The sequence below is a fragment of the Nomascus leucogenys genome, chromosome 18 (assembly GCF_006542625.1).
Source record: "Nomascus leucogenys isolate Asia chromosome 18, Asia_NLE_v1, whole genome shotgun sequence".
In the NCBI taxonomy this organism is placed as follows: Eukaryota; Metazoa; Chordata; class Mammalia; order Primates; family Hylobatidae; genus Nomascus; species Nomascus leucogenys.
The window spans coordinates 37,505,792-37,523,389 of record NC_044398.1 but is presented as its reverse complement, the minus strand read 5'-3'; the positions used below and the strand labels follow the sequence as shown (position 1 = coordinate 37,523,389).

The 17,598-nt window shown below is 36.4% G+C and overlaps 1 protein-coding gene across 10 annotated transcripts in view; it reads right to left on the bottom strand.

Moving 5' to 3' along the window:
* Positions 1-17,598, bottom strand: part of MAPK8 (mitogen-activated protein kinase 8) — a 141,155-nt gene that overhangs the window by 77,884 nt on the left and 45,673 nt on the right. The window contains exon 1 of one of the 10 annotated variants that reach the window (XM_030797611.1): positions 3,615-4,864. The exons of the other annotated variants lie outside the window; for them this stretch is intronic. The gene's annotated coding sequence lies outside the window, so the exon portion shown is untranslated. Of the gene's footprint in view, positions 1-3,614; positions 4,865-17,598 lie in introns of those variants that run through there. 10 annotated transcript variants of the gene reach the window in all.

The following is a 17,598-nucleotide window of genomic DNA, read 5'->3' as shown; positions in this document are numbered from 1 at the left end:
TGGACCATATTAAGCTTTTCTGCCTTGATGCCTCTGTTCCCCTTATGTGAAATGCCCTTTTCCACTATCTCCGAGTGTTCAAATATACGCCATTATATAAGGCCAAGAAATGGTATCTTTCATTGAATTTTATTTATACTTCTCATGACACAATTTTTAAAATATTGAACTAAAAGTTACCTATATATCTAACTGTAAACTTATTTTGTCAACTAAGAAACATCAAGTTTATAGATTATGCAAAGATAAAACATGTAAAGCAACTCAACATAAGTGAAGAAACTGAGTTATTAATATTCACAAATACTTTTCATAATGTTACTTATGATTAATAAAATTATCTTTGTCTGCAAGATAGACTTTTCAATCTGTCTAAAAGAAAGACTTTTAGAATGCTTTCATTACCAAAGACTGATGCTTGGTTCTGGTTAATGACATCCTTTAAACAACTAACTTGAAATTTATATATCTATATAAACATATATATGTGTTTTTTTATTTTTATTTTTTTTAATTTTTAAACAAGATCTCACTCTGCCACCCACGCTGGAATGCAACAGCACAAGCATGGCTCACTTGCAGCCCCAAACTCCTGGGCTTAAGCAATACTTCCATCTCAGCCTCCTGAATAGCTAGGACTACAGGCATGTACCACCAAGCTTGCTTAATTTTAAAATTGTATAGATGCGGTCTCATTCTGTTGCCCAGGCTGGTCTCAAACTCCTGGCCTCAAGTGATCCTCCTGCCTTGGCCTCCCAAAGTGCTGAGCTACTACACCCAGCTGAAACTTATATTCTATTAACTAAAATGGGCTTAATTTTAAGGGTGCACAGATAACCATGATACCTCAATAAATATTAAATTTTCCTTTGTGGGCTTGGTACTTCAGATATTTCTTGGTCCAACGCCTTCTAGTCATTCAGTTAAATTTCAAGTTAGGAAAACAATATTGAAATAACATTTGGTGATTATGTAGCAGGGAGGATTCTAGAAAGCAATTTTTTTTTAAAAGCCAGCTACTACTAAACTGCACTAATAAAGCTTTCCAAATATTTGAGCTCCTTCAGACTAGTCAGTTGTTAATAGGGTAAAAAAAGAAAAAAACTTTTCAACCCTATATGGCAGTGTTTTCCAAACTAATGAGCTCCAACACACTGATGGGTCATGAAATCAATTTGGTGGATTTGAATTTTAGTGAAATAGAAGAGAATAAAGAATATTAGGATGTAACTCATGTTGTAAGGATAAATATTTGCAAAACTTATTTTTATACTGTTCAATTAGATTTGGCCCAAAGCTGCCTCCATACACTGTTAACTGTACTCTAGCTTGATGTGTAAACAAGTTATAACCTAACTTAGGAGTATATCCTTATAACCACACATCTGAGTCTCAGCCAATCCCAGGTTAAAAGCTGCTAGATTGTGCCCAAATAAGGCAAACACCAAGCTGCACCAATCAGGTAATTTCTGTATGACATTTCTTATTTTTCCCTGTTATTAAAGCAGCTCACCAGTTGTTAAGTGGTAGTATTCTGAACCATCTTAGAGTGCTGTCTGCTTCTAGAACCTTTTTCCTGCTCAAATAAACTTTGTTAAATTTAAAGGTTCTTAGTGGGGGTTTTTTGTCTAGTTTAGTTTTTAACAATACACAGATAAAGGCATACTGCATCACCAAAATTATTTTTTTCCCATGGGAAAAAAATACTAATTAAAAAAAATCTACCTCCTTTCCAACAAAAAGTTATAGCAGGTTAAATATTTATACCTAGGGTTCTTTTCTCATTACATGACAGCATTTAAAGTCACTTCAAATTAAGGAAAAAAAAAAACACTGAAGTTGAATTCTAAAAGAATTTTCTCATTTGTCTTTGATTTATTGTGGACTTTACTGACAAGTACATTCTGCAAGCTATGGCATGTAACATGCTACCCAGTAAATTACTATATATTCTGACTTCTCATTACTGAATCAGGAAATGACTAAATAATTTAATATGCAATTAAGGTTTAGATGAAGTTGATTCATCAAGAGATAATTGTAATCCAACTGTCATGCCATGACTGTAACGCATGAGACATGCTCATTCTTTGACAACCTAAAGTCTGTCTTCCTTATACTCATATGTAAAATATCATTTAGGTACATAGCTAATAATAATAAAATGGCTAGGATTCCATATGCTTTAAAAAATACCTCAGCAATAGCGCCTATGGTCATTTTTGTCACTGGTTTTCTAATCACTCAGTTCGCCACTGTGGTGTTTTAAATTTGTTTTTACTGTTTCTTGATATGTAACATACATAGAGTGAAGGTGTAAGTAAGCGTACAGCTCAGTGACTCTTCGCAAACTGCAGCCCTGTGTTGCACTCCACACCCAGATGCAGCACAGAACGTGCCTAGCCCCCAGCAGTTCCCTCAGGTTCTTCCTGTCAGTACCCCTGCAAGGGTGACCGCTGTCCTGATTGTTAACAGCATGGATTCATTTTGCCTGATTTTGAATTGCATATAAAATGGAATTGTGTGGTATAAAAAAAAAATACCTTTGTCAAAGATTCTTTATAGACAAATGAATAATTTTACATTTCTCTCAAAAGATGGGATAATAATCTCCTTAGTTTATCGTTATCTTGGTTACCAAGAGTTAGCAAAGGTTTAGAATTTCCACACAAGGCAACATTGCATAAATACGGTAATAGTACTGATGGCAATATCTGATAATACATAAAAGGGAAGAAAAATGTCAATAAATCTAGTCAATGCATACGAAAATTTCTAAGGCGATATGGAGGATACAAATTTACAGTTACGGGAGGATATTTATCTTAAATATCTTTGGGTTCAGTTCACATTACTGGTTGTTTTTGTTTTAATAGTTGTGAAAGTACAATTTCAACTTTTAAAACTTTGAAGGATATGTACCTAATGGCCGTTTTCTGATGCAGTGAAAAAGGACAAAGACAACAGAGCCAGAAAAATGATACCACAGCCACAGAGAAATTAAGTACGTCCTTTAAACAAACCCCTTTTGTATTGTTTGCTTTACTTCACTCCTGTTTCCTTAAGAACACTGGCAAATAGCCATATTTCCTGTTTTACACAGCTTAGCTACAAGGACCCTTAAACAATAAAGAGAAATAAAGGGGATTTTATAAAGACAAATTGTTGTTACAATATTTGTAATGTAATCTAGTTATAATATTGTAAATAACGTGTATCTACATCAATAACTTGCCATTCTCCTTTAAATCATACACTATATTTTCAAACTGATGAAATAATTCAGTTATTATTCTTGAAAAATAAGATTATTAGGTGCAAACACTTTCTCTGGAAAAAATCAATTTTACAGTGTTTGCTATCATTCTAAAGGTATCTGTAAAAGAGATACCAGTATGACTGATTGCTCTAGTTTGGCAAGAATATTTGTTTATAATCTCAAAGATCAACTGTGAGAGGCAATCAATCCTTTGTTTGGAGTTTTCTGTCTTTAGGATATGAAAGTATCCAACTAGTTGATATTACAAATGTTTCTGCCATTTCAGAAAATAATTATTTTCTCTTGGGCAAAAAAAAAAAAACCCTTGATATCACAAAGAGTTTGCCTCTCTTACCATTTCTTTGATCCTGGGCAACTTCTGATTCCTTAGTTTCTTCATCTGTAAATAGAGATATTTGTACTTGTCTTCCAAATTATTGAGAGCATCAAATTAAGTAAGAAACTGGCACATAAGCATTCAACTAATCTTAATTCTTTTTCCTTTTTACTTAACAACTCAAAACAGAAAGCCACAAGCATATTTCTAAAGAATTCAGTTTTTTTTTTTTTTTTTAAGTTTTTTTCAGGCAATACCAACAGGGACAATGTCAAAAACAAAATTCTCCTCAGAGTTGGTTACACACATAAGCTCTAATCAGCCTTCATTATACTCATTATTTGGCTTCAAAAACTCAAGATACCAATGTGCTTTCAGGAAAAATAAAAATAAAAAATAATAAAGAAACTTAAGGAAACGAATTAACGCAGTGGGCTCCTTGCTGATGAAAATATCCTCTTTAGTCATCCTGGTATTTCCCTCCACTGGCCCATACAATGCCAAGCACAAAAGCACGAAATAAATATTACTACAGAACTGAAGCAAATAGCCCTGTGTGCCTCAAAAACTACTGAGGTACCACCATGTGCTGGAAAATGACTCCAAATGACTATGAATCAGGAAGAAATGGATGAATTATTAACTGCATGCCTAGTCTGAGGAAATCTAAATAGATTATTGGCAATTGAATTAAAGTCCAAAATAATTTGAAGGCAAAAAACAAAATCTAAGCACTGTAATGCACTTTTTACTATTGATATGAAGAACACTTCACCAGCTTTTCAGAAGTCTGTAAACAATCAGAAAATGTGAGGAAATCTGCCATCACGTATATGTAAAGCTAGGTTCAGGTAAGGGCTCATCCAGTTTTTAAAAAGCCAACAGTACTCAAAGTAGAAACCACAAGCAAAGCAAGCAAGGATCAATCTGAGCTGCCAAAGTGGTGCACTTGAGCCATCTAGTGGATGGAGAAAAACCTAAGTTTAATTCTGTAAGAAAAACGTCCTACTGCTCAATTCTCTATGAAAACAGTAACAAATATACGTTCTTTGGAACAGTACATTAAAATTGATAAAAGATAGTATTGAACTAACAAGTAGATATCGAGGAAAGATGAAAAATACAATGACGACAAATATTTCAGGGTAGAGTTCAGATTTTATGGATAACTAAAGATGAAAACTAAGGACAAACACTCTTCCTTTAGGGTATTTTTCTTTTTTTTTTTTTTATTATACTTTAGGGTTTTAGGGTACATGTGCACAATGTGCAGGTTTGTTACATATGTATCCATGTGCCATGTTGATTTCCTGCACCCATTAACTCGTCACTTAGCATTAGGTATATCTCCTAATGCTGTCCCTCCCCCCTCCCCCAACCCCACAACAGTCCCCGGAGTGTGATGTTCCCCTTCCTGTGTCCATGAGTTCTCATTGTTCAATTCCCACCTATGAGTGAGAACATGCGGTGTTTGGTTTTTTGTCCTTGCGATAGTTTACTGAGAATGATGGTTTCCAGTTTCATCCATGTCCCTACAAAGGACATGAACGCATCCTTTTTTATGGCTGCATAGTATTCCATGGTGTATATGTGCCACATTTTCTTAATCCAGTCTATCATTGTTGGACATTTGGGTTGGTTCCAACTCTTTGCTATTGTGAATAGTGCCACAATAAACATACATGTGCATGTGTCTTTATAGCAGCATGATTTATAGTCCTTTGGGTATATACCCAGTAATGGGATGGCTGGGTCAAATGGTATTTCTAGTTCGAGATCCCTGAGGAATCGCCACACTGACTTCCACAATGGTTGAACTAGTTTACAGTCCCACCAACAGTGTAAAAGTGTTCCTATTTCTCCACATCCTCTCCAGCACCTGTTGTTTCCTGATTTTTTAATGATGGCCATTCTAACTGGTGTGAGATGGTATCTCACTGTGGTTTTGATTTGCATTTCTCTGATGGCCAGTGATGATGAGCATTTCTTCATGTGTTTTTTGGCTGCATAAATGTCTTCTTTTGAGAAGTGTCTGTTCATGTCCTTTGCCCACTTTTTGATGGGGTTGTTTGTTTTTTTCTTGTAAATATGTTTGAGTTCATTGTAGATTCTGGATATTAGCCCTTTGTCAGATGAGTAGGTTGCAAAAATTTTCTCCCATTCTGTAGGTTGCCTGTTCACTCTGATGGTAGTTTCTTTTGCTGTGCAGAAGCTCTTTAGTTTAATTAGATCCCATTTGTCAATTTTGGCTTTTGTTGCCATTGCTTTTGGTGTTTCAGACATGAAGTCCTTGCCCACGCCTATGTCCTGAATGCTATTGCCTAGGTTTTCTTGTAGGATTTTAACGGTTTTAGGTCTAACATTTAAGTCTTTAATCCATCTTGAATGAATTTTTGTATAAGGTGTAAGGGATCCAGTTTCAGCTTTCTACATATGGCTAGCCAGTTTTCCCAGCACCATTTATTAAATAGGGAATCCTTTCCCCATTGCTTGTTTTTGTCAGGTTTGTCAAAGATCAGATAGTTGTAGATATGCGGCATCATTTCTGAGGGCTCTGTTCTGTTCCATTGATCTATGTCTCTGTTGTGGTACCAGTACCATGCTGTTTTGGTTACTGTAGCCTTGTAGTATAGTTTGAAGTCAGGTAGCGTGATGCCTCCAGCTTGGTTCTTTTGGCTTAGGATTGACTTGGCAATGCGGGCTCTTTTTTGGTTCCATATGAACTGTAAAGTAGTTTTTTCCAATTCTGTGAAGAAAGTCATTGGTAGCTTGATGGGGATGGCATTGAATCTATAAATTACCTTGGGCAGTATGGCCATTTTCACGATATTGATTCTTCCTACCCATGAGCATGGAATGTTCTTCCACTTGTTTGTATCCTCTTTTATTTCATTGAGCAGTGGTTTGTAGTTCTCCTTGAAGAGGTCCTTTACATCCCTTGTAAGTTGGATTCCTAGGTATTTTATTCTCTTTGAAGCAATTGTGAATGGGAGTTCACTCATGATTTGAACACTGATGCAAAAATCCTCAATAAAATACTGACAAACCAAATCCAGCAGCACATCAAAAAGCTTATCCACCATAATCAAGTGGGCTTCATCCCTGGGATGCAAGGCTGGTTCAACATACGCAAATCAATAAATGTAATCCAGCATATAAACAGAACCAAAGACAAAAACCACATGATTATCTCAATAGATGCAGAAAAGGCCTTTGACAAAATTCAACAACCCTTCATGCTAAAAACTCTCAATAAATTAGGTATTGATGGGACGTATCTCAAAATAATAAGAGCTATCTACGAGAAACCCACAGCCAATATCATACTGAATGGGCAAAAACTGGAAGCATTCCCTCTGAAAACTGGCACAAGACAGGGATGCCCTCTCTCACCGCTCCTATTCAACATAGTGCTGGAAGTTCTGGCCAGAGCAATCAGGCAGGAGAAGGAAATAAAGGGTATTCAATTAGGAAAAGAGGAAGTCAAATTGTCCCTGTTTGCAGATGACATGATTGTATATCTAGAAAACCCCATCGTCTCAGCCCAAAATCTCCTTAAGCTGATTAGCAACTTCAGCAAAGTCTCAGGATACAAAATCAATGTACAAAAATCACAAGCATTCCTGTACACCAATAACAGACAAACAGAGAGCCTTTATGGTATTTTTCTTAAAACCATATAATCATTAGACCACACGTAATTTATAAAACACATTACAGAAAATAAGAAAGATTTCTTCAGCTCCAGCTACCAAAGCCAAAGGTGGGGAGAAAAGGGAAATAGGAATAGATAAATGAATTTCTACAAGCTCATATAAAGAAAAGGAGGTTACCTTTCTGCCGGGGGACTCACATTCAGTTATGGTTATGGCAACCCCAGCTCACCTAGGACTCCTGCTCCCATGTGGGACTGAAGGCAAAATGACCTTAAAATTTTCAGTACTCAGGAGGCTGAGGCGTGAGGATGGCTAGACGCCAAGAGTTCAAGGCTGCAGTGCATTATGTTCAGGCCAGTGAATGGCCACTGCACTCCAGTCTGGGCAACACAGCGAGCCCCATTTCTAAAAAATAAATATCACACTGGGTGTGGTGGCTCACGCCTGTAATCCCAGCACTTTGGGAGGCTGAAGTGGGCGGATCATGAAGTCAGGAGTTTGAGACCAGCCTGGCCAACATGGTGAAACCCTGTCCATACTAAAAATACAAAAATCAGCTGGGCGTGGTGGCAGGCGCCTGTAATCCCAGCTACTCAGGAGGCTGAGGCAGGAGAATTGTTTGAACCCAGGAGGTGGAGGTTGCAGTGAGCCAAGATCACACCCCATTGCACTCCAGCCTGGGCAACAAGAGTGAAACTCCATCTCAAAAAAAAAAAAGCTAATAAAATTTTGGAAATCACAAATTACGTGAGCAGTGTGATACTGTGGAATCCACTTAAATTTTGGAGGCACATTTTTCTCGTTCATAAAACTATGGTCTTGGAATAAATTAGTGGTAAGATTGCTCTTAACTAAAATTTAATGATTTTAGAAACCCCTGCCCACTTCCTACCCCCCACCCCCAAAATAGAGGCTAATAAAAAGAAAATGTGGTTTTTCGGTTTGTATTTTTTTCCCATTAATTCACATGAACAGTATATGATTTCCTCTTCTGAGTCTGGAACACAAAGATGACTCCCCGATCCCAAGAAATAGAGAAACTAGTTAGTAGAAATAAAACACTCAAAGTTCATTTTAAAGCAAGGCAGAAACAAGGGTCAGAAAAGATACAAATGAAATGCTACAGATACCTTTGAGGCTAAGAATTTGGCCTGAAAAAAGGTAATTTTCACTTCCGTATCTTTCTTTCTAAGACTCATTGTGTAACGAGAAAAGAGGTAGAAGGGATGGGGAATGTGGTGAAGGGACTGAATAGTGAGAGGAAAGAACAGAGGCAAAACCAGCAACTGTCAAAGAAAAATAGTCCATTTTGCTGGGCATACAGGTTTCATAAAGGATCCACTGCAGGAAATAAAGCTAGAAAAAGGTACGATGAATTTACTTTTGCATCACAGACCACTGACAAACCACATCTGAGGACATTAAGCAAGGCAAATAAAGCTGGTCATGTCAATGAAAATGAGGAAAATTTTCTGAAGTTTTGGAAAGAATCAATGAAATTTGCTAGTCAACTGGCTATAGAGGCAATGAGGAAGAAGCTAGAACTCAAGAAATTTCAGTCTGCATGCCAGGAAGGGTACTGATATTATTAACCCAAGTAGAAAACATACTTACTGTGTCATATAAATTCTCATTTTACATACAAATTAGTAAGAAGAAAGATGCAGGCTAAGGACAGCACCTTAGGGAAGACCTATATGTAAGCTCCCCCCTACCCACCAGGGGAAAGAAGAAAGGCAAGGATGGAAGAAGAAATGCATAACAACAGCCATCAGGGTAGGAAGGAAAACTTAGAGAAGTATAATAGTACAAGAGACAGCAATGTTAGTAGTATGAAGTGGTAAAACTTTATTTGCTTTGAAGTGTGAAAATGATGATAGCTATAATACATTTCCTTTTTTAAAAGTATATTATTCTGAAAGCAAGAGGGAAGCATGCAAGCCTAGGAAAGGTAAACTGAAATAATTCATGTTCAGTGGCTGTTTTCACCCTAGAAAAGGACATGAGGTCCTGTGGAGCAATAAGAGATTCGGGGAGGAGGAAGTAGAAAACAGCTGAGAACATAAGGAAAATGAAATCATTATAAGATAATTACAAAGGCAGTCATAAGTCAACTAAGGGAAGTCAACCAAGAACAGACAGACTATCATGTGACACACTGGAAAAGCAAAAAGATAAAAACATTGATTTTAGACATGTTAATTTGGAGACCCTATTAATGTGATCGGGGGTAATATGCAACAGAGTTACGGAAATACAAAAGTGGAACTCTAAAAAGTGGGTCACGTTCCTCGATAGAATTCATGTATAAAAGTAGCTGGTCTGATGCTGTTTCCATAATATTAATCAATTCAGGTCTTTTCCTTTTTATTGATTTTGGTTATTTATATTTTCCTTTAAAAAAATCAACCACTTCATCATGATTACAGATAACTGGCACAGAAATGTACAAAAAATGCATCTTATGAAAACTATTACATAACAAAGTGTATTCTGTATATACGTACACTTAAAGAATGAACACCAGTGTAACCATCACCCATTACCAATCCCTTAAAATTCCCCCCATAATCATCTCCTCCTCTCACACCCAAGAGGTACCATTTATCCTAAAGTTTGTGGAAATCATTGCCTTGCTTTTCTTTATAACTTCACAATCTAAGTATTTATCACAGTCATATTTTTCGGTTTTGGCTCTTATCAAACTTCATATAAAAGAAATCATGGCATACATATCCTTTCGCGTTTGCTTCTTTCGCTTGATTTTATAACTGTGATACATGCGTGCGAGAGTGTGTGTGGCTGTAGTTCACAAATTGGGCCTATGGAATGATATTCCACTACATGAATATACCACAGTTTATCTAATCTAATACTGAGGGATATTTAGGTTGTTTCCAATTTTAGGCTATGATAAAAAATGTTGCTATGAACATTATTGTAGATGCCTCCCCCACACATTTGCTTATGCTTTTCTAGGGTTATTTACCCTAACTTCTAGGGTATCTACGAGTTAATCTGCTGGGCCATAGGATAAGCACCTGTTCAACTATTTTAGGTGATAAAAAAACCTATTTTCCACAGGGGCAACACCATCATCGAATTGACAGACTTTTAAATATAACTAATATCTCACTTAGTTTTAGTCTGCACTTCTCTTAAATACTAAGGAGACTGGGCATCTTTCCTGTATACTTTCCTTTCAGTTTTCCTCTTTTTGAAATCTCTTTCTAGTTCAACTATTCGAGTTCTTTACACCTTCTTCTTTTTTTTCTTTTAGACAGAGTCTCACTTTGTAGCCCAGGCTGGAGTGCAGTGGCACGATCTCGGCTCACTGCAACCTACATCTCCCAGGTTCAAGTGATTCTGGTGCCTCAGCCTCCCAAGAAAGTGGGATTACAGGTGCATGCTGCCAAACCTGGTTAATTTATAACAGTCCTTTCTCGATTATGTGTTGCAAATATCTTCTCTAGTTGGAGGGTTGTTGTCTCACTCCCTTATAAAGATTTCTGGCAAAGACAAGTTCCAAAACAATATAGCTGAACTGATCAATCATTTTCATGCTTTCTTTGTCTTAAGAATCTTTCCAGCCTCAAAATCATGGATAATATGCTCTTTATGTTATTAAAAGCTTTATAAAGTTGTTGGCTTTTACATGGAGGTATTGATTCAACCTGGAACTGATTTTTATACGATGTGAGGAAGGTATCCAATTTATTTTTTTCATGTGTCTATCCGATAATCCTCGCACAAGTCATTGAAGCCCTTTCCTTAGTGATCTGCAATGGTGTTCTGTCATATAGAAAGTATTCAAATAGGCAGGGAATGGGTGGTTCTGGGTACTCTATTCTTTCCATTGTCTATTTTCTACCTTTGTACCAATATCACAATGTTTAATTATTTTCATTTTATAATATATCTTGATATCTGATAGGGCTAGCCCCCACAAACTTTGTCAAGAAACTTTTGACACAGACAAGAGAAAAAGACCTGCAAAGAACTTAAACACTAAAATGATCACAGCTTACAAAACTATGTGTAATAAGCTTTTAAAAAATAGCAAAACTAAATGTATCTGAATTACAACAGCAAATTATAAACAGAAAAGTACTAAAAATGAAAACTGAAATAAATTAATTTAAAAAATGAAAACCTGTGGATCCGCTGGTGCAGTATATTGAAGAAAATGTACACACTTAAAATGCGTATTTTTTAAAAAGATAAAAGTTAATAAGCTAATAAATAATAATTTGAATTAGGAAAAGATCAGTAATATCAACCCAAAGAATACAGTAAAAGGAAGAAAATAATGAAGATGAGATAAGAGCACAAATTAATGAAGCGAAACAGTAGAAGAATCAGCAAAACCAAAAGTCGGGTTTTTTATAAGATAAAGCCGGAGGACTCATACCTTCTGACTTCAAAACGTACTACACAGTAACAGTAATAAAAACAGTATGGTACTGGCATAAGAACAGACATGTAGATCAATGGAATAGAACAGAAAGTCCCAAAGTAAACCCATATATCAATGGTCAATAGATTTTTGACAAGGGTGTCAAGACAATAGGGAAAGAACAGTATCTTCAACAAATGGTGCCAGACAACTAGATAGCCAACATGTACAAAGAATGTATTAGCCTGTTACCTATACCATGTTCAAAAATTAACTCAAAATGGATCAAAGACCTAATATAAAAGCTAAAACTATAAAACACTTAGAAGAAAAGATAGGAGGGTAAATCTTTTAGACCCTGGATTTGGCAATGGTTTTGTAGATGTGACATCAAAGGCACAAGCAACAAAAGAAAATCAGATGAATTAGACTTTGCCAATATTAAAAACTTTTGTACATCAGAGGACATTATTAAGAAAGTGGAAAGACAACCCATAGAAGAGGAGAAAATATTTGCAACTCATGTATCTGACAAAGGTCTTGCAACTCATGTATCTGACAAAGGTCTTGTATCCAAAACAGGAAAGAACTCTTACAATTCAACAACAAAAAAGACAAACCCAAAACAGCCAATAAGTATGTTACAAGATGTTCAACATCATTACCCATGAGGCAAATACAAATCAAAACCATAAGGCACCACTTCATATCCACTATGATGACTACTAATATAATCAAAAAGAAAGTAACACGCTCTGACCAGGATGTGGATAATTAGAATCCTTGTATATCACACGGGTAGAAATATAAAATGGTACAACTGCTATGAAAAACAGTTTGCTGGGTACCTCAAAAAGTAAAACATAGAATTACCATATGACCCAGCAATTCCAGTCAGCGGTATATATCCAAAAGAACTGAAAACAGATACTCAAACAAAAATGTGGATACACATGTTCATAGCAGCACTATTCACAATAGCCAAAGGTAGCAATGTCGAAAGGTTCATCAACTAATGACTGGATAAACAAAATGTGGTAGATAGAAACAAAGTACTGATACCTGCTACAATATGGATGAACCTTGAGGACATTATGCTAAGTGAAGTAAACCAGGTACATATTCTATGATTCCATTAACATGAAATATCCAAAAAAGACAAACCCATAGAGACAAAAAGCAGATTAGTGGTTACCAGGAAGGGAATGGACAGGGGAATGAGGGTGACTACGTAACGGATACAGGGTTTCCTCTTGGGGTGATGAAAATGTCCTGGAACTATACAGTGGTGATGGATGCACAACATTCTAAATGTACTAAACAAGTAATAAATTTATGTTATGTGTATTTTACAATTAAAAGATTTTAAAAAATAAGATTGATGGCCAGGTACAGTGTAACCTATAACTCCACCACTTTGGAAGGCCGAGGTGGATGCATTGCTTGAGCCCAGGGGTTCGAGACCAGCCTGGGCAACATGGTGAAACCCCATCTCTATTAAAAAATACAAAATTAAGCCAGGTGTGGTGGCATGTATCTATAGTCCCAGCTCCCACTTTGGAGGCTGAGGTGTGAGGATCACCTGAGCCCGAGAGGTCAAGGCTGCATGAGCCTTGATCATGCCACTGCACTCCAGCATAGGTAAAAGAGCGAGACCCTGTCTCAAAAAACAAACAAAAATGATGAACTCTCTGGTATGTTCACTTATCACTGATTATTCTTAGCAAACAATAAAGATAGCAGCATTTACTATTTGGTGTTTGCAAGACTAAACAAAAAGAAAGAAGGCACAGAAAACCAATTATGAGTGGTGAAAAATAGGATGTGACTACAGATGTTACAGATGTGAAACAGATTAAAGAATACTTGTAAAACAAGGTTTATGTCAGTGTATTCTCTGCTTGTTCTATTAGTTAATGAGACAAGCCTAAAAACACTCCAATTGTGATTATGAATGCCTTTTTCCTCCTGGTATTTTGTTTGCATTATATACTTTGTAGTCATAGCATTAAATATGTGGAATTTACAATCGTATTTTCCTATCGAAGTGTTACCTTTTATCGGTGCAAAAAAAAATCCAATTTTTGCCTTTAAAATCCATATTAGTATTTGCACGATATATCTTTTTTCCATCCTTTTACTTTCAACCATTTTAAACTTTTTTTTTTTTTTTTTTTTTTTTTTTTTTTTTTTTGAGATAGAGTCTCACTCTGTCACCCAGGCTGGAGTGCAGTGGTGCGAATTCAGCTCACTGCAACCTCCACCTCCCAGGTTGAAACTATTCTCCTGCCTCAGCTTCCCAAGCAGCTGGGATTACAGGCACACGCCATCAGAACCAGCTAATTTTTGTATTTTTAGTGAAGACGAGGTTTCACCATGTTGGCCAGGCTGGTGATCCACCCGCCTAGGCCTCCTGAAGTTCTGGGACTATAGGTGTGAGCCACCATGCCAGGCCACATAGTTGGATTTTAAAAATTCGGTAGGCCACTCAAACTAATTGGGGCTTAATTCATTTTCCATTTAATGTAGTTAATGATATATTTGGATTTATATCCATCACTTTGTTTTCTACTTAATCTGTGAAGTATGTGTTTCTGGGTTTTTCTCCTTTAGGATTTCATATTTTCCCTTATTTCATCCTCTATGTTATTTCACAAGTTATTACCTCTCTTTCTTCTATCTGCTCTTCTTTATTATGACACACATGCTGATTAACTTTAGACTCTGAAAAGTTACGTATCTTTACTGTCCTCACAAGTACCTTACAGAAACTCCATTCATCCTTCTGACTTATATGCTATCATTGGCATATATATTAATATGTTTTAAAGCCTATGAAAATGATTACTGTTTTATAAAAATGTTTGTTTAGATTTACTAAGATATTTACTACTCTTATGCTTTTTGATCTTTCTTGTATCTCTGGCCTCCCATCTGAGAGTCACTTTCTTCCTGCCTATAGTACACACTTCTAAATTTCAAGTGAAGACTTCCTAATTGCAAATGCTCAGTTTTTGTCTGCAAGAAACATATGAATTTCCCTGGATTTATTCTCTTAGTATAAAATTCTAGATTTTTATTTTAATTTAAGAAAATGTTCCCCTGTCTTCTAGGTGTGACCTTATTAATGGTAAATCTGTCTTCCTCCCCAGATATGTCAAAGATCTTTTCTTTGTCTTTGGTGTTCTGCTGTTTTATTGTAACAAGGCTAAGTGAGGATTTATTTATTTAACCGCCTTAGCTTCCTGTGCTTCTTCAATGTATGTTAATGTTGTTCACAAGTTGTAGAAAATTCTTAGCCATTATTCTTTTAACTGTTGTCTACCATTCTCTCTTACGGAAGACCATTCAGACAAATATTTATTTTTAAATATGTATAACTTCTCTTTCATACGTTTCAACTGTTTCTCTTGAATGCTTGTTGAGTAATTATTCAGTTCATTATTTCCTTTTTTGAGTTTATATAATCTGCAGTTAAATTCATCTACTGAGGATTTTTCTTTTTTTTTGAGATGGAGTCTGCCTCTGTCACCCAGGCTGGAGTGCAGTGGCGCAATCTCGGCTCACTGCGAGCTCCGCCTCCCAGATTCACGCCATTCTCCTGCCTCAGCCTCCCGAGCTGCTGGGACTACAGGCGCCCGCCACTACGCCTGGCTAATTTTTTGTATTTTTAGTAGAGATGGGGTTTCACCGTGTTAGCCAGGATGGTCTTGATCTCCTGACCTCGTGATCTGCCTGCCTCGGCCTCCCAAAGTGCTGGGATTACAGGCGTGAGCCACCACGCCTGGCCCTATTGAGGATTTTTTAATAAAGTTTCAACTACTATAATTTTCAACTGTATAAATTCTAGCTATTTTTAAAAAATCTCTTTGAATAGTCTTTATAGTTTCTGAATCTTGGAACATATTTTCAACTTGTCTTTTGTTGAAACATATGAAACACTTATTTCATATTCTGTATCTGCTTATTCCTATTTTCTAGCAGGTCTGCTGTTGACTCCTGCTCACAGTGCTTAGTTTCTTTATGTTTTTATTTTTGACTATCACAGTTGTTCTACTTACTTAGAATTTTATTTCTAGGAAAACTTTCAACCCTGGGATGGAGATGAGTTTCTCCAAAGAGAATTTGTAACAGCTTCTACAAGAGTCTGGGGATACTCACTGCCAGTCTATGAATACTGCCATTATGGGGATAAATTATCTTAGGGAATTCTTTTTTTTTTTTTTTTAGATCACCTACACGGCGTTAAATTCGCACTGCAAATTATACAAGGGTCAGCTGGTCACTTAAAATTCTCAGCAGTGATCTTGCCCCCATATTCACTCCAACAAGGTTTTGGCTATACAAATAATTTTTGCAGTGTGGTTCCCAACCAGCAAAATCACCATCATCTGGAAACTTGGTAGAGGTACAAATTTTAAAAGTCTCACCCCAGACCTACTGAATCTTACACTCTGGGGATGTTGCCCAGCAATCTTTGTTTTAACAAGTCCTCCATGTGATTCTGATGCACATTAAAAACTAAGAAGCATGCAGAAAATCAATTTTCCCTGCAATCTTGAAGGATGGTGGGATTGGTGGTGGTTTCCAGTTTAGCTAAGTCTCAGCTTTAACGCAAAGAGGAAGAACGTCTCAGATTTATCACCCCAGAAAGAAAGACCTTATTATTTCCTCAGGTTCCTCAGTGCTCTCTGATGCTGAGGAAAGGAAACCAGATTTGGCAAATGCCCTCTGGATAAAAACCAGTTTAAATGTCACAATTTCCCAGACATCCTGTACTGTCCCTTCCCTTGTTTTTTTTCTCTTAAGAACTTTCCCTTGATGCTTTAGCTAGGATAATTTAAAAAAATTTTTTTTAATTTTGAAATAATTTTAGATTCAAAGGAAGTTCCAAAGACAGCAAAAGAGGTCCCCTGTACCCTGCACCCAGTTTCTCCCATGGTTACATCTTACTACAGTATAAAATCAAAACTAGGAAACTGACATTAGTATAGTGTGTGTGTATAGCTATGTATCGCTTTACCACAGGTGCAGATTTGTGTCACTACCGCCAACCACTATCAAGATACAAAACTGTTCCATCATCACAAAGACTACCTGCTTTACAGTCACAGTCACTTCCCTCTCTGTTCCCATAACCCCATCCCTAATCCCTGGCAAAAACTAATCTGTTATCTGTTCTCCATGTCTATAATTTTGTCATTTCAAGAATGTTCTATAAATGCAGTCATACATATGTGACTTTTCGAGCTGACTTTTCTTCATTCAGCAAATGTCTTCAAGAGTTCTCCGATTAGTTGCATATACATCACATTCCCTTCTTATTGCTGAGTAGGATTCCATGATACAAATGAATCACAAATGTCCGAGAGATTTTTTTTCCATGTTTTAAGTTTTATGGTTGTAGGGTTTACATTTAGAATCTATGATCCACTTGGGGTTAATTTTTGCACAAGGTTTAGGTCAAGGTTTATTTTGTTGCCTATGGCTATCCAACTGTGCCAGTACCATTTGGATAGGCCACTTTCCTCCACTGAGTCTCTTTTGTACCTCTGTCAAAATCAATTGGCTTTACTTGTGTGGAGCTATTTCTGGGTTTCTAGTCTGTTCCACTGACCTATGTGTCTACCTGTCTGCCAATACTACACTGTCTTAATTATGCTATCTTTATAAGTCTTGAAATTGAGTATAGAGTGTTTCCTCCCATCTTATCTTTTTTCAAAATTGTATGAAAAACTAGCTACTCTAGTTCTTCTGTCTTTTCATATAAATCTTAGGATAATTTTGTCTGTATCTACAAAAAGAACCTGCTGAAATTTTGTTAAACTTGTATTACATCTATTTTAGGAAAATAGGCATTTATAACATGCTGAGTCTTCCAATCTATGAGCACGGTATGTCTTTCCATTCATTTGGGTCTTTGATTTCTTTCATCAACATTTAATAGTTT